Consider the following 25,403-nt stretch of genomic DNA (forward strand, 5'->3'; position numbering starts at 1 on the left):
GTCTTGAAAGATCTACATTGGCTCCCAGTTCCGAGCACAATTCAAAGTGTTGGTGCTGACCTTTAAAGCCCTAAACAGCCTCAGTCCAGTATACCTGAAGGAGCGTCTCCACCCCCATCGTTCTGCCTGGACACTGAGGTCCAGTGCTGAGGGTCTTCTGGTGGTTCCCTCGCTGCGAGAAGCCAAGTTACAGGGAACCAGGCAGAGGGCCTTCTTGGTAGTGGCACCCGCCCTGTGGAATGCCCTCCCACCAAATGTCAATGAGAAAAACAACTACCAGACTTTTAGAAGATATCTGAAGGCAGCCCTGTTTAGGGAACCTTTTAATGTTTAATAGACTACTGTATTTTAATATTTTGTTGGAAGCTGCCCAGAATGGCTGGGGAAACCCAGCCAGATGGGCCAGGTATAAATAATAAATTATTATTATCATTATTATTATTATCAGTAGTAGCTGTAGTATTTTCAATGCCTATCAGGGCTTATCCTCACTTATCTTTTGCTGCCAAGCTTTTCCTGAGAAACCCCATGATGAATGGTTTTCTGCGGATTGCTGTTTGCTCTGATTCAGAGGTGAAGAGCGGAGGAATCTCTGGAGAGAAGAAAGGAGCACTTCAACACAGAGCTTTAACATGTGGACCTTACTTGGAAAGCATAGAGGAAAGGTTAGTGTGGATAAGCCCTCCGTCTCTCCTTAAGCTGCTATTTATATTTTTCAAAATGTGCGTGTTCTATGCTATCGGTCCGCATGGAATCTTTCAGTTATGGAGAAAATAACACATCAATTAGAGGACAAGACATCCCAGACTCTTTAAAAAAAATAACATGACGTGTTTATTTGCTACATGTCAGGAAGGACATTTTCAAAACGCCCTTCTGAGTACTACTGGCACATCCAACCAAATAGTTGGTTCACAGAATCATGGATTTTATTTACTCTGTTTTCTTGCTACAACTGCCCAGTAGCTACCCAGAATCTCTGCAGATGAGGCCTATGAATCTATCTATCTATCATCTATCTATCTATCTATCTATCTATCTATCTATCTATCTATCATCTATCTATCTATCTATCTATCTATCTATCTATCATCTATCTATCTATCTATCTATCATCTATCTATCTATCTATCTATCTATCTATCTATCATTTATCTATCTATCTATCTATCATCTATCTATCTATCTATCTATCTATCAATCATCTATCTATCTATCTATCTATCTATCTATCTATCATCTATCTATCTATCTATCTATCTATCTAATCTATCTCCTCCAAGAAAAAACAATAAATAACTTTCTTATTTGTTACTTGCACAAGAACTGTACACATGATTCTGTTTCTGTTTCATTTTGCCATTATTATTCTATGCTGTGTTGTTTGAACCAATCAAATGTGTGCATTAATTTTATTTGCACAATTAAGGTCCCATCTACTGTAATTTGGCCCAACTTGGAGGCGGTCTCTGCCGCCCTCTCTGGAATCTGCTGCTCACAGTGGACCATTTCACATTGCTAGACTTCCCCACTTTCTCTTCCTTTCCTCCCAACCCAGGACTCATTAAAATACAGCTTATGGCACACATTCAGTCCTACCCACCCGCTCTAATGTTTGGCACTTAATAAGAACACAAGTATTGCCTTGCTTTTTTGGAGCAAAGGTCTGGCTTGTTTTGCACGCTCTACCCAGTAATGACCTGGCCAGAAGCCACTACTCAGATTCAAAGACACATCGTAGTGGAGATAGTCACCAGCACTTTGTAGCCCCAAGCACACAGATTCCATTTATGGAAGATTTATTCTTAGGTATATAGACTAGGGGTGGAGAATTGGCTTTGATTCCACTTCTGGCTTCGACTCCACCCACTTTTGGAACTAACTCCACCCAGCCATCAGCTTGGCTCCTGGCTTACTTTGGTCTTTCAAAGTAAATAAAAAGAGATCACCATCTCTCCTACACACATAGGCTCTAACAACCAAAGAAAAACTTTCTGGGCTAACAGAGAGGAAGGAAGGAGCTACCACCCTTGAGAGGCTGGAAGAGTGGTGAAGGAAGGACATGTGGAACCTCCTTGGAGTAACAATTATTGTCCTCATAAACGGAGTTCTCATAAAATGGGTCATATCAAGGTTCACACTTCTGAAAGTCCAGCAAACCAATTCCTGGGACTATGACAACCGAATGAGGATGTCAGTGGAGAAGGACCATAAACAAGATTGGAGCGCATATAGAGACAATGTTCTGGATGAATAGAACCGAGTGGAACACATCTTTTGGGGGATAACGATGGTGGTGTCCCATTCTGCCCACAGCAGCCCTCTCATTTATTCAGAGTGGTTGTGGATATGGATGCCAGAGAATTCAGATGGAAATGAAAACAGGAGCAGAAATTGCCAATATTCACTTTCTATTCCTATGTCTGGAATAGAAATCAATCCAGCAAATACAACCAGTATTAACTGTTGTTGCTTTCAGTCCTCAAGCAATATGTAACTGATTAACTCCCCCCCCATTTCCATTGTACTTTCTTTGCATTGAAATGAATGGTGTGGAATAGCGTAATTAATTAATTTCATAAAATTCAACCACAGCAGACAACGAGATGAATAATGTTGTCAGAAGCTAAACTGCAGCAGAACGGAAGCAGCGTTGCATGCAATGAACATGGGTTGGAATGGAAAATGATGCCTTCTTTCATCCCTAGTAGTGGAGGAGAGAGATGTAATGCAACTTGCCCACTTCCTTGGGGGCAAGTCGCACTGAAATTGGTGGGACCTTCTTCTGAATGAATGTTTGTATGATCAGGTTTTAAGCATCCTGCATAGTTTGTAAAATGTGTAAAGCTTCTGCTGGTGCTCAGAGATGTTTCTGTTTTGTTTTTGCATGAAGCTTTTCTTTGTCTTAGTCGCCAAGAGGCACCAAATCCAGTTTGCCTCCTGGAGAAATGACCGGCGCTGCAAAGTAATGTTCACATTCCAGATCTGCTGTAGGGCAACACAATAGTTAAGAGTTCTCCCTCTCCCATCTCCCCCACCCACACACCAAACCTTTTGCTCTCTTTTTGGAGCTAGTTAATTCAACATTAGGTAGGTCACTCTGGCCCTGTTCCCAGAATTTAACAGTGGGGGCCTTGTGAAATGCTAAACGATGTGTATAACAGCATTCAGGCCCTCTGCGAGCCGATCCGTCAAAACATTTGCTGCTTTGAAAATGTGTTCTTCAAAAAAAGAGGAAAAAATAGGGCATATGGAACTTATTAGTATATTTGGTAAAGTTCAGGCAGCCCATCCCAAGAGAAGCTTTGCAAAGTTGGAGGGCACAGCCCTACCTTTTAGGAATGAGCATCTCCCCAAATGTGTTATTTTGCAATCTGGTACATGCGCGAAAGCAGCAAGGGTACATCACGACCAGGGATGCTGGTCTCTTTCCAAGGATCTCTGTACAATGCTAAGAGTGAAAAGGGGGGAGGGAGGGAACCATGGTGTTTTTGTGGGTTTTTAAGTTACCCACAACCCCCCCCCCCGCAACCCCTTCATTTTTCTCTTGGCTAATTGCACTGATCCCTGGCCCTTTGAGTGATGTAATGTAGTGAGAGGGCAAGACTCTGTGATTTCACTGCTTTGGATTCCTCCATCTCTGGGGACATTGGCAGGAAGGGTCAGCCTGTCTCCTTGGAGATGTGCAAGAGTGTTGCCACAGAAAAGGGAGACGAATGAGCTGCAGTTAACTGGCAGTTGCCAGCATCATCTCGCTTACCCACGTGGCCAGAGAGACAACACATGGCAAAGGTGTCTTTTATTTATCCCGCAGATTAACCAACAATGTTGGATGTTTACATGGGGGGCAGAAAGGCACAACGAAATTGAACTGAGGGTGGTGAGAGGCAAAAATGTTTACAGGGAGAATAGTTAAGTGCAAAGGAAAGCAGGAAGCTGCTTTTTGCTGAGCCAGATCATTGGTCCATCGAGCTCAGTATTGTCTACAATGAGTGGCAGCAAATCTTCAGGACTTCAGACAAGGGTCTCACTCGAATGTAGTTTAAGCTTACCAGATTTCCCCACCCCCATGAATCCAGGGACACTTAATTAATGAGCAGACGCTTAGACTTTATTACATCGGAACAGACTAAAATGGCGCCTGCTGCTCGAGCAGGATTTTGGATCAGCATGTGGTGATTTAAGGAGAGCCTTACAAAGTTCACACAGAAATAAAACAATGTTTGGTTTAACTCGCCTGCGGAAACAACTCAGAGGTTATTAAGAAGAAAAATGATAACAACAAGAAGACTGGAAGATGGGATTTGTGAACATCAAAAGCAGCAGAAATATGAGATGATTGGACCCTCACTGAACTTGAAACATGGGAACCCCCAACAAAATTTAAAATCTGGCAAAATATTCAGACTTTATAATATGTATTGGTATAATTTGGAATAGTTAATGTGATATGATTGGATTGTTAAATGGAAAACTTAATAAAAATTATTTTTTTTAAAAATGAATCCAGGGATGCTTTTCAGCTACAGTAGGAATGATAGGATTTTGCCCGGGGACTGATTTGTAAATCCGGGGACTGTCCCTGGGAAACGGGGACGTCTGGTAACCTTAATGTAGCTGCAGTTGCAAATGAATGAACCTGAGGCCTTCTGAAAATCAGTGGATTGGAAGTAGGATACAGTTTTGGAGTTGTACCAGATGCTTTTTGTTGTTGTTGTTGTTAAGGTGAGAGAAAGATGCATTCATGTTTGAAATTTTTCTATAGGCAAATGAAAATCTGATAGGTGCATCTGATAGAGTTGGAAGGGATCCCAAGAATCATCTTGTCCAATCCCCTGCAATGCAGGAATCTCAACTAAAGCGTCCATGACAGATGGCCATCCAACCTTGGCTTTGAAACCTCCAAGGAAGGAGACTCCAGCACCTCCAGAGGGAGTCCGTTCCACTGTTGAGCAGCTCTTACTGTCAGAAAGGTCTTCCTGAGGTTTAGCCAGAATCTCCTTACTTGTAACTTAAATTCATTTGTTCAGGTCCTACTCTCTGGATCAGGAGAAAACAAGTCTGCTCCATCTTCCACGTGACAGCCCTTGATATGTATTTGAAAATGGCTATTATATTCCTTTCAGTCTCCTCTTAACCAAGCTAAACATATCCAACTACTTCAACCTACAGCTCGATTTCCACAACCTTGGTCATCTTGGTTGCCCTCCTCTGCACACGTTCCAGCTTGTCAGTATCCTTCTTAAAATGCGGCTCCCAGAACAGGACACAGTATTGTGTTTGAGAAGCTTCTCCCCTGACATATGATTTGTAACATTTCACAAATGCAAGGCATTACTTGACGGCACGGTTCCGAAATGATACCAATGCACATGTGAACAGGAACAGAGTCCCATGGAGTTGGGCAAATCCCTGACTCTCAGCCTAATCCATGGGTAGGCAACCTAAGGCCCGGGGGCCGGATCCGACCCAATCACCTTCTAAATCCGGCCCGCGGACGGTCTGGGAATCAGGGTGTTTTTACATTAGTAGAATGTGTCCTTTAATTTAAAATACATCTCTGGGTTATTTGTAGGGCATAGGAATTCGTTCACCCCCCAAAAAAAATATAGTCTGGCCCCCCACAAGGTCTGAGAGACAGTGGACCGGCCCCCTGCTGAAAAAATTTGCTGACCCCTGGCCTAATCTAACGCACATGATAGTTATGAAGAACCATGTACAAACAGATGTCCCAATACTATATCAATATTAGCAACTTTAAAACAAGCAGACAAGAATCTAGTCCTCATAGTGTGGATAACTTCTAGTCTTGACTGTTTGCTGCTCTGTTGCTCAATCCAGAATCAGGCTGCAAGCTCATCTGTTTCCCCTTAGGGGTGTGTCATGCAATGAATCTGCACATGGATGCTTCAGATATTTTTACCGCACCAAAAGCAGGTTTGTGGAACTTAACTTACTCAGCACACCAAACTTTCAAAGCCACAGTAAACTTTTATTATCACTACTACTGATATTTGTACTTCCTGGAGTTCTCGTGGTTTAAAGCCTCAATCCTATGTGGGAGTCAGTCCCACTGAACGGACTCACGTAGGATTGTACCGTAAGGCCTTTTAAAATTAAGTTTTAGAGTACTCCAGCAAATGAAGCATTTTACACCAACTCCCTCACACTTTGGGGTTGTTTATTCTGGTTGCTAAACATTAAGCTGCAAAGCCATGTTCTACTCGGATTATTTTATATTTTAATAATTTTAATTTGTTTTTCTTTGCTGTTGTACAGTCACTTCCTAGGGATTTGTGCCTGGAAAAAATTAGGAGAATGAGCCACATAAGACCCAGAGAAGGAGAGAGAGAGAGAGGGAGGGGTGGTTATAAAATAAACATTATACCATATGTGGGGGAACATTTTTACAGTAAGTGGCGGCTCTCACTTTCTGGCATTTTATACACATGGCCATCTGTTGGAGGCTTGTTTGAAATGGCTGTTTTCCAGCATTTATGTAACTAGGCAGCAAAGAGGAAATGACATCACAGTTTCCTGAAGAATATTAGCAGTGTCAAAATGAAGAAAATACGATGGGCGGTGGAAGATTCTTTTTCTTGCGGACAAGATTTCCCCCGCTCCCCAAAACAAACCAGGGGATTATCTCACCAATATCTTTGTTGTTTCTTACATGGTGATATTAAACCTTTGCATCCCGGTTTCGTTTCTGTGTATCAAAAATGACATCTTAAATGAAAACCAGGGAAACCAACCGTCTCAGTGGGGAAAAAATGAAATGAACTGATCCGACTTCAATTGAGTCAAGCTGAAATGAATGCTAGTCATACATTCTCATGACTGTCGAAAAGAGCTTTCCCCTTTTGGCTATTTATTTTTCCTGCACAGTCTGCAAAAACGTTTGCCTTGATCAAGTGCTGCCTGCCTTCATCTTTCCCTGCGGTGATCTAGGCTTCATTTTATTACACACCCTATTGGCTGAAGTGATGATGTTTGAACACAAATGTGTGGACTCCCTTCATTTGAGAAGGCAGGGTCTGTTTCAAGGTCAGGGCAGGCCTCTAGGGCTAGGATCGATGCAATATTATTTTGTTTAATGAAACTTTTATAAAACAATAGCAACCTCAAAACAGTTTACAAAAAGAATAAAACAATAACATTAAAATAATTAACTTTGATGATCAACTAAAAGCAGATGAAACGATGTCAACATATCAGGGTAGGCTAACAAAAATGTTTCCTCAAGAAGAAATTCCAACGAAGAAGAATGGCAGACAAAATTAATGGACTACACAGAATTAGATAAAATGACAGGAAGGATTCGAAACCTGCGGGACCAGAGATTCACAGAAGATTGGAAGAAATATACGAACTATTTGAAGAGCAACTGTAATCAACAAATTACGCTAGTAGGACTACAAGAAGTTTTGTAAGGAGAAATATATGAAACATTGCAAAATAGAGAAAGATTAGAGATATTAGTTATGAGATTTAAATGTAATAGTGAAAGTAAGGAATAAGTGATTAGATTGGAAAATTTTCAGATGTGATTGATGGAAGTAAAAAAAAGGTATAAGATGTAAAAGTATGTTTAATTATTGTTGAAAATGATATGTTAAAAACTAATAAATATATATATAACAAAAATGTTTTCAGCAGTGAATGTTCTTCCTGATGTCACTAGGCAGGGAGTTCCATTGTTTGGGTGGCTGAGATGCTAAGAGTTTGTTTCCTTACAATATGGCAAGGATAGGGACCTCCAGCCCACAGGCCCAACCTGGCCCTACACAGGTCCCAATGTGGCCTATGGGGCCACGTCCCCCAATCCATGCCCACTTGCTCCACACCTGATGCCCTATGTGATGTCAGGTGTAGGGCAGGTACAGACATTGTGGGGAACTCAACTGCACAGCCGACCCCTGCAGAAATCAGGGTTGAAATCACCGCCCATGGACTGATAGGAAGTGACTTTGAGCCTGCCTGCCAAATTTGGCCCACAAGGGGCCATAAGAGCTAGATCAGGTCCCCACCCCAGAACTAGAGAGGTCTCCTATTCCTGCTAGGTCATCAATGCCTCTTCCTCTGTCTGTAAAAATAAACATCCGTATCTTTGTAAAGAGGTAAAGGTAAAGGGACCCCTGACCATTAGGTCCAGTCGTGACCAACTCTGGGGTTGCGGTGCTCATCTCGCTTTATTGGCCGAGGGAGCCAGCGTACAGCTTCCGGGTCATGTGGTCAGCATGACTAAGCCGCTTCTGGCGAACCAGAGCAGTGCACGGAAACGCCGTTTACCTTCCTGCCGGTGTGGTACCTATTTATCTACTTGCACTTTGACATGCTTTCGAACTACTAGGTTGGCAGGAGCAGGGACCGAGCAACGGGAGCTCACCCCGTCGCAGGGATTCGAACCGCCGACCTTCTGATCAGCAAGTCCTAGGCTCTGTGGTTTAACCCACAGCACCACCCACGTCCCTATTTGTAAAGAGGAGTAGACTACAATTCCTAGCATCCCTAGTTAGCAGGGCTCGTAGTCAGGGATGATGGGAACTGAAGTCCAAAAGTTGGAGATCCAAGTTTGGGAAACCCTGTATCTGATCTACTGATCTGTGAAGTATTTTGAACTTGTTTTATGGATGGTAATTTTTATTGGATTTCCCCCCCTCCGGAATGTTGGCAGCATAATTTTATTTTATTTTTTGCAGTTAATAAAAAAGAAATAGATAATGCTCATTGCAGCTAAGCAGACTTGGGTCTTATCAGCACCTAGATAACAGCATGCTTGGCAGCCATATGTATACAGCTTTGAGTACCATGGTGGGATATAAAACATGTGATGCAATGAATAACTGGTAAGTTTTGGGCAAAGGCTGGCTCTGCCAGTGTCAATAGTTCTGTCCATAGCCATGACACCAAGGTCAGTTTTCTCTTCCTGATGGCTTTGTCAAGTTCTGCTGAGGAGTGTTGCTTATTTTAACCCCAGTGGTTTGAGCTTGGTGAATTACAAAGTCCTCGAAGGGCAGGACTTTGGGCAGGGAGGGCAGGAGCTATTCTTTGCTGTAAGAATGAGCTCTTCAGCCCAATCCGTTGGCACAAATCACGGCTCTCAGGAATATTTTTTGGACTGTGGGAAGAGGAGGGAGAACCCTCAAGAAGAGGAGATCTCTGAAAATCCTTCCTTGATCCAGATCAATGTTAAAATGAAATTTGTGGGCAGTGTTGACGATGGAAAGGGACAGAAATGGGCAGGAAACGAATGCTGGAAAGGTTTAATTTGAGTTCTGGAATAATCAGTAATCTTAGAGCGACCTTCACTAACTGAAGGTCCTCCAGATTTATGGCATTACACCTAGAGATGGGTGAGAAATTTGATTTGGCTGGCATTTAAAGGTGAATCTATCTCACCCACACTTTCTGAAACAATATATGGAACATAGTATAGCAGTCCTTGGAAATTCGCACTTTGCTGAATTTTGCAATGCAGTTCTCCAGATGGGTTATCTGCAGAAAAGACATATCCTGGGGTAAAGTGTGCATTAAAAATTCATATATTAATGACAATAACATACAAAAATGCATCATGTTAGGGAAAGTTGCTTTGCAAAAATGTGTATATTACTGAACTTGTATACATTTGCACTAAAAATGCTGATGAATTTTCATAGGGACTTAAAAAAAAAGCTGATGTGGAAATCTGGAGCACTGAATTTAAGACTGAAGAAATTAGAAACTGAAGGCAACCAAAATTGACAAATCTGTGCATCCCTACTTTCAAGATGCCTTGCCCAGGACCCCCTCAAACCTGCCAGTAGTACTTCTCTTAGTATCACTTCTGTTCACAGAGCAGATCCAGCATTAGTTGCCTTCAGACTGTCAGTATTTTGCAGGAAGGATTCAAGAACATCTGCAGGCTTGTGCAATTGAAGTGGACCCAAGTGCTTTGTCACCCTGACACATCCAATCCACTTAAACCAACCAACCAGGAGTTTTGGGTTTCAGAAAGTGATGGTGAAATGCACCGAAAAGTATGGGATAAACACATGATGGATGGAAAGACATATAACACCACCATATAAAACCAGGATGAATTCAGGGTGACGGCTCGTTGCCATATAACCTCCTCACAACCAAATCACAACAAAACGCTCAAGAAAGGACACTGTCTAACCTCTGCATTGCTTTGTGCAAATAGGTCAGGATGGTGCTCAGCAAACAGGTTGTCTTGGAGGAGCCCACTGTTCTGAGAGGAAAGAGGTCTGTCTTTAAAAAAACCAAACCATTTACAGTCTTCCGTACCTCTTTGTGTTGAATTGTTCTGAGGAAGCTTTCAAATACCAGAAGTAATGTTTTGCATTATATCTATCTATATATCTGTAGCCAGTTCAAAAGCTCTGGGTTCGTGCCAAAAAGGGGAACAAAAGTTAAGTCCCACCTGGAATTCATTCTGCCTTCTCTTGCACTTTCAGTTCCTGGATCCGCTTGCCAAGACAGCAAGATTGTTTTAAAATGGGGAGTTGGGCCGTGTGGAGGGGGAGCCAGCCCTCAGGGATGCAAGGCACAAGACACACCAACTGACCAGTCAGCTAAGTGCAACGAAGGAAGTTCTTGGCAAGCCAGCAGAAGGTGGTGCAGAACTCCAAATGAATGCCAGGTGGATTTACTTTTACTTTGGCATGGAGAAGGAAGGCTTTGAAATGATTTGTTTGCTGCCAGAGGGGACTGCTGCTGGTCTTTGGGAAAGATCTCTTGAACAGGAGCTTTCAAGGAACCCAGGGATCCTGAAATTTTGTTAGGGGTTATTCAGCGAGGGGTTGGAGACCCACATCTTACACTGAACACAGGCATAGGCTCTCTCTAGTACACATATACTAGTGTGAGTGTGCATTTCTTGATCTGTTGTGTACGCAGCTACACAGACCTGTGCGCTCATTGAACATTCTTGTTTAGACAAGCTTATCTACGTGCTAAGGAAGTTGAGGTAATTTTAATCTGTTTTAGTATTTTAACTTCTGTATGCTTTTAAAGTAGGGTTGTATTCCCCCCCTTGATTTTTGTTGTTGTTGTATCTTTTTGCAATCTGCTTTGAGGTTTTTAAAAATCAAGCGGTATATACATTTTATGAAACAAACAAACAAACAAAAGCACTAGCATTATAACCAAGAAAGCTAACTCAATAATCCCCACCCCTGAATAAGAAGCTAACTTGTACCATAAGTAGCTAACTTATACCAGTTCAGACTCTCTGTCCACTATTCTCTACTGGTTCTGGCTCCCCAGGGACAAAGAGAGGCCTTTCCCTCCACTTAAAACTTGATGCTTTTAACTAGAAACATCTCAGAAGATAGTAGAACCTCCTTCATTAGCGATTTTGGATTACCTTAGGCAGGTGCTATTGGGGTTTCGCAATGTTGACCTGTGGCAGGACCTTAGCCAGACCTTAGCAGAGCATGCGCAGAGTTCCAGAAAGCAATCAGTTGCAGGCAGTATGGACGAAGCAGGAACAAGACACTGTTACTAGTAACTTAGTTACTTATAGGTGTTTATTATTTACAGCAGACTCTACAAGTTACTATATACAAGAACAGAAACGGATCTTAACTAGCTCTCTCTTAACAAACTCCAAACAACTCTCAGAACTCAGAACACCACACTGACCAACAAACTATCCAGTCAGTAAGGTCATAAGTCATCATGCCTGTGTGAGACCTCAACCAATGGTGGAGCTGTATCCAAGGTCTCATATCTCTAGGCGGATAACTCCTCTGCTCAGTCTTCTTGGCCTTCGGCCAACTTCTAATTGCTTTGTGTGAAGCTGCACAGAATGGCACGTAGTCAAAATCCCAACAGGTGCCACCAAAATGGCACCTCTGGGTACCAGTATGCCTGCCAGTGCCTCCTATGGTGTCTGTGGAAGGTCTCAGTAACTATTGCTTCAAAGCTTCACAATGCACAAGAAACCGCTTTTCCTGCTCGGTTCCTGTTTACACTGACTTTCAAAATTGCATTGATATCAATCGCTGATTTTGAAATTGTACTGATTATTGTTGTTGTTGTTGTTGTTGTTGTTGTTGTTGTTGTTGTTGTTGTTGTTGTTGTTATTGTTTCTTAGGCTTCCTGAGCAACCTTGGGTGCAAGGCTTCTAGTAAATATTTGAGAGAGGGGTCTAAAAGGACCACATTTTGCCTCTGGGCCTGAGATCTACCATTCCATGGTATAGAGAGAATGCGTAAGGAGGGTTCTCAACTCATGCAGTTTGGATCTGAAAGGGATTGGGTGCAGAAAGGTGTTGGGGGAAGCAGGAAGCCTACAATGAGATTACTAGTATATGAATCTGTGGCATCAAGTCCCATTTAAAACCAAATCAGTGAAGGAACTTGGGGTCTCAAATTTCAGCGATGCCTTGTGTGATGCCAAAATTCAGCTCACTTTACCTCTCGCCTTACAGTTTCAGTGCCCCCTGCAGCACCCCCGAGGCTGTGAGCCCAGTGTGACCAAACCGGTCATGCTCCCCTAAATCTGCCTCTGACCAAATATTCAACAACATAAATTAGAACGTTTGTCTTGTTAGATCCACATACTTCCCAGAGAAAAATTACTAGACCCATTTATTTAAATAACACCAATGTCCTAATTATTTTCCAGGAGGTCTCAATCTCTTCTCACTCATTATAAACATTGCACTGTATAGAACAGCAGTTCTGTTACACACTGACAGTCGCCTCAACCTACAGCCGGTGTGTATGAGACTTGGAACTTCAAAGTCAGTCCCATTTAACCTATTTCCTTGGTTCTTGTTCAATATGCTCCCCCCCCCCCGTTGTCATGTGTGCATAGCTGTCAACTTTTCCCTTTTCTTGGGAGGAATCCTATTCGGAATAAGGGAATTTCCCTTAAAAAAGGGAAATGTTGACAGCTATGCAAGTGTATCAGCAATGAAATGCACCCAGCAAAACAAAGCAGCACAGCTGATTTTTTAGCTTCAGAACACAAACTGACCCTGAGCCAGATTCTTTCTACATTTTTGCAGTCAAGTGCATTTAATTTAGGGCAGAGAGGACTAACGTTCTTTGAGCTGAGGGCCATATTGACTCACGCTCAAGCCTCTGGGGGCCATGTATCAAAGTGGGAGAGGCTGAAGTGTAAAAGTAGGTTTTGTTTTTTAAGTTAGGGTTTTTTGGGGGGATGGTTCACAAAAACTTTTTGACTCCACAGCAGGGGACCCACAGGAATGGTCAGTAAAAAAAATATATTATCTAGAGAGTAGTGTAGTGTCAAAGAACAACATACTTATGGAAAATGCAGCAGCGGGTTCAGTGGTCAGGGATTTCCTTATCTTCAGCATTCTTGACTCAGGGAACCTCCATCGACTAATTAGGCTTCTCCATCATTACACTGCTTACTACTCACCTGAGTAGCCAATTATTTGAACAGTCATTTGCATGCAGTCGAGCCAATTCATTCCAAAGCGATCAGCTCTAACCATATATACTTAGAAGCAAGTCGAAACCATGGGATTTACTTCTGAGTTAACCTGTTTAGGATCAAGGCCTTGCTTTAATGAATCAGCAAACCTTGCGGCAATTTGGGCAACTAATCTCAGAAGAGAGCGGTTGCCTTGTTCAGGCCTGCAGCCTTGTCTGGTTACAGCCCTTGGAGGGCTTTTGCTTTGGCATTCTCAGATTCAATGGAGGCGTTTGAACACCAGTTGCTGGAAACCAAGGGAGGGGAGACTGCTGTTGTCCTCTGGTCTTGCTTGTGAGCTTCCCACAAGCATCTCGCCTGCCACTGTGAGAAAACGTGTTCTCCTTCATGGAGAGCACGTGTTGCGGTGGGGGCCAGCGCCCCACTGTTGCTGGGCGGGTTAAAACTAGTCGGCCACCATTCTGATTGGGCTCCCCTTGTCGTTGGGGAAATTGTGATGTTGCCATTTGTGATTGACAGCCAGAAGAGTTAAAACTCCCTGCGCGCAGCGTTGAGCTTCCTCTTTTTGCTGCGCGCATCGGATTGCCTGCCCACCCTCCCTATATTCTAGGGTTGTTTGCTTTGACCTTGCTATGCCTGTCATGGGGTCGTCTGCTTTTGGACCAGGGGCCCGGTAGGAATTTTGTCCATTTGGCTGATTGGCTGGGGCCATTTGGTTTTTGCCTACTGCGTAGCAAACCATCACAACTCGTAAGGTAGCGGTTAGGCACTGGCTTTATGAATTGGTTGGTGGAGGGGCATGGATTGGCTGTGCCTGCCCCTCCAGTGCTGCTGCTGCAAGGGTATTCCAAACCCCTATCAAGGGGCTAGGGCCATGCAAGAGCCCCTGGGAGCATTTGGGGAGAGGTGAGGGCAGGTGCCCTGCTCCATCGCTCTCCCCAAAACGTTTTCCCTTTCTGACTTCACGGGTGTGCAAATGTCAGTCTGTCCCCATGCAGGGTTAGCTAGTCGCAGCCAATGCCTAAGCAACCCCTCACGTATTTTGTATTTTAATAAAGCTGTGGCCAAAATTGTGCCAAAAACCTTAAATAAAATTCTGTGTTGTCAGGGAACTGCCATCGGCTCAGGGGCGAGTGGGAGAAAGGCGGATGGATTACAGAGAGCCCCCAAAGATTGTGGGAAGCAGCACCTCCTCAGCGGAGGAAGGAAGCCACACCTTTAGTGGCGAGGAGGTGCAGGGCTCGGAGGATGCAAGGCGGTGCCAGGACACCTTGCCTGAGCAAAGCGGGGAGGAGGGAGGTCCCCCTTTACCCACGCCTTCCTTGCGCAGAAGACTTTCGCGCAGAGAGGGGAGGCGTAGGCTGGGGGTGAAGAGACTACTCTGCTGGGGAAGATTCAAGGACCGCCATTCTCAGATTCTGCTAGTGAATGAGCAAGACGTGGAATAGAGGCACTCTGCATTGTAAAGGTTTTTAGCGCCAATAATATAGCTTTAGAAGAGACCGGTGAGGCACCTTGCCTGATTGCTCTCGAGCAACCATCCGATAGCCTTAACACGTGTGAAATGTGTTTTTATTGGGGTGACTTGGGGACCTCAACACGCAACAGGATGCTGGAATAGATGGGTTAGTGGCTTCATCCAGAAGGCTCTCCTTGTGTTCTTTTCTCTGGAGAGAAAATCCAGACTGCAGAATGTGGATGCTCCGCTCTTACAAAAAGAAAATGCCCTGTGCTCTCTGGGATGGGCCCCTAAGCCATACAAGCTTTCAAAAACAGGAAGTGACACTTGAAGTACTTACAGATTTACTGAGGGGACATGGCTGATCACTTCATTGTCTTGGGCTTTCCTGTTTCTGTCTGAAGGAAGTAGCCTGGGAGAGCGGCGGGCGGTGGCGGGGGAGCAGGAGGAGGAAAGCAAAGCACAGCCACTTTTTTTTAAGCCTGTAAAAACCTCCCTGGCTTTGTGGATGTCCGATGAAAAGACACATGAGCCTTTGCCAAAAACTCACTTAGAAATATTTGACATCTCACCTCCATCAACAGGCAGGAGCTAAAGGTTAAATCACACACAATCCATCCGCCTGGGGAAAAGGGATATGCTTATGTCATCATCTTTCTTTGTTCTGAAGCATTTAGGATATCAAACTGGAAAGCAGGTTCCTAGAAATGTTTTTAAAAAACGGGGGGTGGAGAAAGATAATAACAGGGGAAGATGGTTGCAAGCTTTCATGAATGGCTCCAGTCATGGTAACATGATTCTAAATGCAGATGCATTTTCAGAAGTCATTACAAACAGTATCCTGATTCACTTGACACATTATGTCTCTTGATGAGGATGCAGTTATATTGTAATGTCGGAATGGCTGCTCCAGTGTATTTTACAGTTTTCTGGCTCAATATGTGGCTGTGGGAAGTGGCTTGCTGATTCATATTCTGAGGTGGAAAAGGATACCAGAATCACTGATTGTGTCCTCTGTTGCAATTATTAATATGGCACACATGGAAGCAATAGGATGAATAAAAAAATGGATTCTTCTGGAAATAAAAATGGCCCACTCCAAAAATATGGTTCAGAATCTTTACTAACAGAACTTGTTCCAAAACAGACACCCAAAACAATGATGTTACCTCCAAATAGCTGCATAATATCATGTGCTTGTCCAAACACAAATACAGAATCGTGGAAATATGACATTTGTCCAGAGCTGAAAACAAAGCTGTCTCACTCACAGCCTCTGTTGTAGCCTGAGGCTATGTAAGTCTAACCAAGTTTTAATGTGCTTGGGGCAATCACCATTGTTTAACTCTGCTATGAAAGAATGAAGAACATAGAATCATAGAATTGTAGAGTTGGAAGGGACCATGAGGTCATCTAGTCCAGCCCCCTGCAATGCAGGAATCTTTTGCCCAATGTGGGGCTTTAAACCATGACCCTGAGATTAAGAGCCTTATGCTCCACCAACTGAGCTATTTTAGCCTAAGCCTGTAAAGTGGGGTTCATGGCTGAGTGGGAAATTGAACCCAAGTCCTATTTGGACACCAACCTCACATGACAGCACATACACATTCCTCATACCTCTGTACAGTAGTACCTCAGGTTACATACGCTTCAGGTTACAGACTCCACTAACCCAGAAATGTTACCTCATGTTAAGAACTTTGCTTCAGGATGAGAACAGAAATCGTGCTCCGGCGGTGCGGCAGCAGCAGGAGGCCCCATTAGCTAAAGTGCTGCTTCAGGTTAAGAACAGTTTCAGGTTAAGTACGGACCTCCAGAACGAATGAAGTACTTAACCCGAGGTACCACTGTATAGAGAAATGCTCACACAGAATTACTTTTCCCCATTATGGCCTAACTTTCAATGGAATTACTCCTGTCAATCAGATACACCTTCTTTAAAACAAAGAGGACAAAGCAGTTTCCTCATTCCTCACACAGTTCTCTGACTTTTAAAAATCACAACGTATAAAACCAAACTAAAGTTACAGCCTGCACTTTTCAGTAACATCACCTATACTTTTTCTATACAGGTTGCACACTGATTCCTTTATGTGCCTCTTTGGCGATCACTCGTAGCCAAGTAAGATTGTCTTCCATGAAGATGGTCTTAACCAGGGGTAGGCAAACTAAGGCCCAGGGGCCGGATCCAGCCCAATCACCTTCTAAATCTGGCCTGCGGATGGTCCAGGAATCAGCGTGTTTTTATATGAGTAGAATGTGTCCTTTTATTTAAAATGCATCTCTGGGTTATTTGTGGGGCATAGGAATTTGTTCATATATATTTTTTTCAAAATATATTCCTGCCCCCCACAAAGTCTGAAAAAATTTGCTGACCCCTGGTCTTAACAGTGAGTCCGTAAGTCAGTGTGGAGGTCAATTCTGGATCCACACGCCCTTCCACAGTGGGGACATAGATTTCCGGGCGGGAGTTGATCATGGTGAGGGTTTGCCAAGTGTGCCTTCCTCTTAGCTTGTTTCTCCTTTTCGCCCTGAGTTTGCGCTTCTTTAAAGTCCATGACACCTTTGGTAAAGGCTGTTCTCCATGTGTGCTGTTCTCTATATGTGCCTATACATATGCAATCCATAATCATAGAATATAAGCCAAAGCGTTTTCAGGGGGGAAACAGCCACAGCTCTCTTTTTTAAAATGAGAAACATTCCTTGTTTTGTAGTGGCAGTGGGGAACCTGTGGCTCTCCAGATGTTGAAGGACTCCAACTGCCACTGCCCTTGATCGCTGGCCATGCTGGCTGAGGCTGATGGGAGTTGGAGTCCAAAAACATTCCTGCATTGCAGGGGGTTGGACTAGATGACCCTTGGCTCCCTTCCAGCTCTGTGATTCCATGAACATCTGGCGTGCCACAGATCTCCCATTCCTGTTTTATAGCACGATTACCGCTTATGAAACACGAGGTGTTTCCGTTATGTACCCCGTTCCACTCGTATGCTGGGAAATATATATATGCCCCAACTCCCTTTTTAATGTGATTTTCCCGACTAGCCTTAACTGTTGCACCCCAAGTGGGATGACGTAACACGTACAAGTACAATGATTAACATTAGCATTGGAAGCAACGGCAATTCCTGGTTCATTGCTTCCAGGAACAATGCGCTGTGACATTTGAAGCCTTGTTTTTCGTATCCTTCTGATAAATGTGTCCTTTTCGAATTCCTCCCTCACGTGCTCAGCGCCGCTCTCATTTCTCTAGGATGCTGACAGAATGAAGGAAGAAGTGCTTCCTCAGGGAGGCAGATCAGCCGCTCTTTCCCTTGACCTTTCACCCTTTCCCCCTTCCCTTCAGGGATCATGTGACTACATCCTCAGCAGATAATTCCCCCCCCCCCCCGTCCGATTCTGCTTGGCTATTTCCTACATAGGAGATCAAATCCTGTTATCTGATGCTGGAAGCTGAAGTGATGCTTTTGAAAATCATGCACACAAACCAGCTTCAATTCTGCCTGTGATGGACAAAGGATGGAAAACAATGCATTCTCTCTCTCTCTCTCTCTCTCTCTCTCTCTCTCTCTCTCACACACACACACACACACACACACACACACACACGTGCTTGTTTGAATTGTGTGGAGCACAAAACAAATTATAGAAACACCTTTTCAGGAACTGCCACATCCAGCCTTAAGCAAACGAACTTTGCTCAAGAGCTCTGTGGAAACACCAAGAAAACTTTGGCACACAAAAATAAATACAAAGGGATGTACGTGTTTGTTTATTTGTTTCAAATATATGCCCTGCCTTGTGGCCTCGTGGCAACTTATAAGAAAAGTCTTAGCCCCAATCCCCCCCCCCACACAAAAATCCCGACTAAATTCTGTAATATAAAACCGGAACAACTTTTACTGTACTGTACGGTCCCAGCTTCAGTAATATTATGTGAAATCAGAAAATAATAAAGTGTGTGCAGAGACTAAGAAGGAACAAGAGACACACACAAATCAATGGCTTACTCAGAAAGACACGCACACATACATGTTAGGCGTGTTTACTCAGGTGCAAACATGCATGCAACCCCCCCCCCCAAAAAAAAAGAATATTCTGGACGCAGCCTGACACCAAATGCTAGTTGTGGAGGGACAACAGTGGGGAAGAGCTTCATGCCTTGATTCTGGCTGTCCACTGTGGAAATATGATGCTAGACTCAAAATACCTGTGCCAACGTGCCATGTGGTTAAGCTGAGGGGTGGATGGAGGGGAAAGGGATCATAAAGGAACAGTTCTGAATGGTAGCTCTCTAACTCTGGGAATGGGGAACCTGTGGCCATCCAGGCTACAACTCCCATCATGGACTATGCTATCTAGAACTCATGGGTTTTGGAGTCTGGTGACATCTAGAGGGCCCTAGGATCTCCATCTCTTCCACAGATACATTTAAAGAAGACAAAGCATTGTTTCCCACAAATTGCAGGTGAGTGGGGAATTCAAATGTTTAAGAGGCATTTCCAGGGATGTTGCAAAAAGCTAAGAACAAGTCCTTTGTCCCTGAGGATTGTTCAGGTCTTTCCTCTTTATTATAGTGTTTAACTGTCACAAGGTACAAGAGCTTCTCTCTTGCGGAAAGGCAAGGGACCAATTAGGATACATTACAACTTGGCCCTATGCATGCCAAGAACAATGGGGCTTATTCCCAGGTAAGTCGGTACCAGGTTGCCGTCTTTGTGTTTTTGTACAACAGGGAGGTGGGTAGTAGCCCTTAAAACAGTCTGCACCACCTGAGGTGGAAGAAGCAGCTACCATCATCACCTCCATGCTTGCTCATACTCCCTCTCGCCACACCCCACACCTCTGCCACCATCTCCCCCTGCTTCTTCTTCCTTTCCCTCCCACAAGTCTTGGTGGCGGTGGTAGTGTCACAGCAGCAGCAGTGGCCAGCTCACCTCTAGCCCCTCCTCCCCACCTGTCAGGAATAAATCACACGGAATAAGTGAACTTAATGATTTATTAGAAGAAACAATGTCTCAGGAGTGCCAGGCCTAATGAGCAGAGCAACTCTTGCCCCTATGAGGCAGTTGTGGAGACTAAAGGTCCCTGCCTTCCCACAGCTGCCTAAGTCTCCTCTCCAGGTCCTTCCCAAGCAAACTGAGACTATGCCAGGATGTCTGCCTTTGCGCCTCCCTCTTCATGCCTCTCCTGGTCCTGGGAGACCAGGGGGAAGGGAGCTTGTTGCAGCAGGAGGGGGAGACACCCTGACTTCTTCACCAGCCTAACTAATTTCTGCTTTTTGGTTTCTGTCTTTTGCTTCTGCCTCTGCTTCTGATTCTGGACTCTGCCACAGACTCTCCCTGCTCACTAAGCCCCGTTACCTCTTCTGCTTCTGATAGCACCTCCTTCTAGTCTTCTCCCTCTAACCACTCATTGTCATCCCACCACCGCTCCCTGGGCTCTGAGACGTCTTCCCTTGGGGGTTCCCCGGCTGGTGCCAGTCCCTGAAACCAACGTACTTTGAGAAAGGACCAAGGTGTGTGAGAGATCTTCCTCAGAGTGATAAGCTTTGGGTAAGGTAACTTTAAATGTGGGTGGGGAACCTTTTTGGTCCTGTAGGCCAGATTATCATCTGTCTCCACCTTCGTGGTCCTGCTTTGACAGGTGAGTGGGTCACCTGGTGTCACCAGCTGCTATTCTTCTTATCTTTTTCTATTTTTAGTTTCTGGTCTGATAAATGTTCATTGGTGTGCTATTGCTATCACTCTCATTATTTCAATATTTGGGGTCTAGGACATTAAAGTCTGTAAATACTAACGCGAGTACCTTGAACTGGGCCCATACCTGTCCCTGTAACCATAGAGTGAAGGGCAGTATGTTGTTGTTGTTGTTTAGCCATTTAGTCGTGTCCGACTCTTCGTGACCCCATGGACCAGAGCACGCCAGGCACTCCTGACTTCCACTGCCTCCCGCAGCTTGGTCAAACTCATGCTGGTAGCTTCGAGAACACTATCCAACCACCTCGTCCTCTGTTGTCCCCTTCTCCTTATGCCCTCCATCTTTCCCAACATCAGGGTCTTTTCCAGGGAGTCTTCTCTTCTCATGAGGTGGCCAAAGTACTGGAGCCTCAGCTTCACGATCAGTCCTTCCAGTGAGCACTCAAGGCTGATTTCCTTAAGAATGGATCGGCTGCATCTTCTTTCAGTCCATGGGACTCTCAAGAGTCTCCTCCAGCACCATAATTCAAAAGCATCAATTCTTTGGCAATCAGCCTTCTTTATGGTCCAGCTCTCACTTCCATACATTACTACTGGGAAAACCATAGCTTTAACTATATGGACCTTTGTTGGCAAAGTGATGTCTCTGCTTTTTAAGGGCAGTGTAGAAATACCCAAATAAATTATTATTATTTTGTGCCATCCCTACATTAAAGCCAAGGATTTCTAACTGGGGGGAAAACAATGCTTTGGAAGCCATGGCAGATTGATGAGTTGAGGATTAATAATGTTCTGTCCATATCCGGTCATCAAAGAAAAATGCAGTTCGCCACAGCCAGCTGGCTAGCCACCGTGATCAGCTGTATCTCTATGTTCCTGGCCACTTAATTAAAAAAAAATCCAACCAAATCAGAGGGCTTGCAACATCGCATACCAGGGGAGGAGATGATCTGAACTGTTCATGAGGAACTGGAAGAGGGTATTCATTTCTTGAGTTCCCAGGAGGCCCCTGACAAACCACTGCTTTGTTTATCACTTCCTGTACATGAATGATGAAGTCGGCTGTCTCTCTTCCCCTGCTACGCCTACTGCAAGCCTCCAGCCGTGTTTTGGAATGGTTTGATCTCTTCTCTGGTTAGCATGTGATGAGATCTCTTACATGCCACTTTGAAAGGGGGGGGGAGAGACAGAGAGATTTGCTAGAAACATACGGCATTATACTGGGTCAGAGTATTTGTCCATTTAGCCTAGTTTTGGTTACTCTGACTGACATCAGTTTCCCAAGGTCTTTTATTCAGACCAGGCTGTAGTTAAAGGAAAAGGAAGGGGGCCTGATGAAAACCTGGCAATCCAATCGGAAACTTCCCCTGTGATCTGCTTTACAGTGGTACCTCAGGTTAAGTACTTAATTCGTTCTGGAGGTCTGTTCTTAACCTGAAAGTGTTCTTAACCTGAAGCACCACTTTAGTTAATGGGGCCTCCCACTGCTGCTGTTCTGCCGCTGCACGATTTCTGTTCTCATCCTGAAGCAAAGTTCTTAACCTGAGGTAATATTTCTGGGTTAGCTGAGTCTGTAACGTGAAGTGTATGTAACCTGAAGTGTATGTATTCCGAGGTACCACTGTACAACCATTTTCCATCTTTCTTTCTTTTTACATTTAACCAGGGCAGGTGAGTTCTTAAAACTCTTTAACAAAGCCCCTTTGTAGAGTCAGAGAACAAATAATTTCTAGGAGGGGAAAAAAAAAATACAGACCCAGCCTTTAATTTAGCTGAATAGTGATTACACTCAATCAAACTGAGTGTAGGGTATGAGAAACAGAGAGTTTATAGAAATGAGAATTAATTTTGTGCTGGTTCCTTTATCTGTGAAAATCACTGGGGGAAAAGAACTTTAATAAAATATTGCATCCTTTTACCTTAAAAGAATTAATCCTCAAAGGAAGATATGACGATAAGCTAGGGAAAGTAAGTACAATATGCAAAACACAAACCATCGTTTCTGAATAATGAGTTACTATGTGGTGATAGTTTAACTGGTGGTTAATAATCACAGCTGGTAATCATCACTATGGGCCAGTGGCGTAGTGTGGGGGGTGCAGGGGGGGGCCAGCCACACCGGGCGCAACATCTGGGGGTTAGGGTTAGGGGGCGCAAAACCACGGGTTAGGGGGCGCAAATCCATGGGTTAGGGAGCGCAAATTACTTGCCTTGCCCCAGGTGCTGACAAACCACGCTACGCCACTGCTATGGGCCATATTCAACTAACCTGCCTGGATAGCTCAGTTGGTTAGTTTATGATGCCAAGGTTGCATGTACAATCCCTGTATGGAACAGTTGCATATTCCTGCATTACAGGGGGTTGGGTCCGTAGCTGTCAACTTACAGATTTGAAAATAAGGAACCAGCAGCCTCAAAAATAAGGGATCAGCAGCCAAAATAAGGGATTTTGCTATTGTAAAGAGTTACATACATTGGTAGGATTGACAGATGTTGTCAATCCGGCATGAGGCGGTTGAGGCACAGCGGCGGCCGCTGAAGCGCCGCCCTTCTGCGTCCCTCCCCATCCCCTCCTCTTCCTCCTCCCTCAGGCCGCCTCCTCAGCTGCCACCACCACTGTTGCTTCCAGGCTCGCGGGCAGCGTGGGCGAGAGTCTCTCTCCCTCCCACCCCTCTCTCTCAGGCGGGGAAGGGCTGATGGAACTCCTCGCGCCAGGACGACAGCGCCAGCGCACACTCTCTCTTGTAGCAGAGGACCCTGAGCAGCTGCTTCCCTCCCGAGCCGGGCAAGCATGAAACCCGGGAAATTTAAGGGACATCATCAATAAGGGACAGCAGTGGGACACGGCGCTAATAATAATAATAATTTATTATTTGTACCCCGCCCATCTGGCTGGGTTTCCCCAGCCACTCTGAGCGGCTTCCATAGAAACAAAAAATACACTAAAATATCACACATTAAAAACTGGGATAAGGGAGTTTCCTGCCAAATAAGGGGTGGTTGACAGCTATGGTTGGGTCCCTTCCAATTCTAGACAGAGGTGTCTGCATGTATTGAGGGACACATGGTATGCAATAACAGTTCTAGAAAAGTCATGAGGATATCAGGAGACTCATTTCTGCCAGTTCCATATCAATATAAAAAGGCTTTCTTGACTCTCACTCCCAGAATATTAATTTTCTGGTGCTCCTGGTTGGGTAGACTACAGTATGCAATAGAATCCTGGAAAGTTGCTGGCTAGGCAAGTTTGCGTATTGTAAACTGTGTGAGTTATTACCCATAAAGAACAAAGTTTAACTGACCCATACTTTCAATTCTGTAAGTACAAGTATCTCTCCCTGCCCCCCCTTCCCAAACAGCTGTGAAAGAACTTCAAATATGCGCTGTTAATATGTGCTGGGTTTTAAAGGATTCTGAGTTTTAAAGGGATTAAGGCTAGATTGAGTTTCTTTGTTAATTTGTGAGCTGAACTTTGTCCTTTATACTTCAGTGCCAAGACTGCCGTCTGAGATTGAGACCTGCTGTCTGGTTCAGATAATACACATTACTTTGTGGCACGGAACTTTAGTTTCTGTGTGGTTTTTGCGCATAACTGGGGTAGGGCAGCTGGTAAGTATGCCAGATTTGGGAAAATGCAAAACCTAGGTTTAAACAATTCTTCAAGGATGAAGCGCGGTGGGTGGTTTTCGGTACGTTACTTGCTGTGATTGTTTATCAGTTATGTTTGTTTCCTGCCTTCCTCCACGGGTAGCATTCATGGCTATTCCCACTTCCCAATTTATCCTCACAACACACTTGCAAAGTAGGCTAGGCTGAAATATAGGGACTGGATCCAGGCCACCCAATGAGCTCCATGGCTGAAGTTGTGTCTCCCTGGTCTCCAGCCATTATCCCACACAGCCTCTGTGCACCAGGTAATTTGATTGAAGAAAAGAGCTATTGAACCTTACAGAGTTTTTGCCATGCCTGCTCTGCTTCAGTCATGAGTGATGTGTCAGAGAGACAGCATCCATCACTTGTTAGGTGTGAGAGAGGAACAGGACGGGTGGGACCAAATTGATATCTGTGGGATGTCTCCACCACTCTTGTGGAGACAGAAGGTGTGGCTAGTAGCACTGATGGAGAAACTAACTAGGCATGTTAAAGCATTAAGTGATGCTTAAGACTCACCTGAGGGAAGCGGGTGGCGCTGTGGGTAAAACCTCAGTGCCTAGGACTTGCCAATCGCATGGTCGGTGGTTCGAATCCCCGCGGCGTGGTGCGCTCCCGTCGTTCGGTCCCAGCGCCTGCCAACCTAGCAGTTCGAAAGCACCCTTAAGTGCAAGTAGATAGATAGGTACCGCTTACCAGCGGGAAAGTAAACGGCGTTCCATGTGCTGCACTGGCTCGCCAGATGCAGCTTGTCACGCTGGCCACATGACCCGGAAGTGTCTGCGGACAGCGCTGGCTCCTGGCCTATAGAGTGAGATGAGCGCACAACCCTAGAGTCTGGCACCTGCCATACGGGCAGGGGTACCTTTACCTTTACCTTAAGACTCACCTGACTTTATAGAAGTATGGTATCCATTCATAGCCTTTTCTAACAGCAAAACTGGCTCTCAGTACGTTTCTGAGCACAATTCAAAGTGCTGGTGCTGACCTTTAAAGCTCTAAACTGCCTCAGCCCAGTATACCCGAAGGAGTGTCTCCACCACCATCATTCAGCCTGGACACTGAGGTCCAGTGCCGAGGGCCTTCTGGCGGTTCCCTCCCAGCAAGAAATGAGGTTACAGGGAACCAGGCAGAGGGCCTTTTCAGTAGTGGCACCCGCCCTGTGGAATGCCCTCCCA

This window comes from Podarcis raffonei, chromosome 11 (assembly GCF_027172205.1).
Source record: "Podarcis raffonei isolate rPodRaf1 chromosome 11, rPodRaf1.pri, whole genome shotgun sequence".
Lineage (NCBI taxonomy): Eukaryota > Metazoa > Chordata > Lepidosauria > Squamata > Lacertidae > Podarcis > Podarcis raffonei.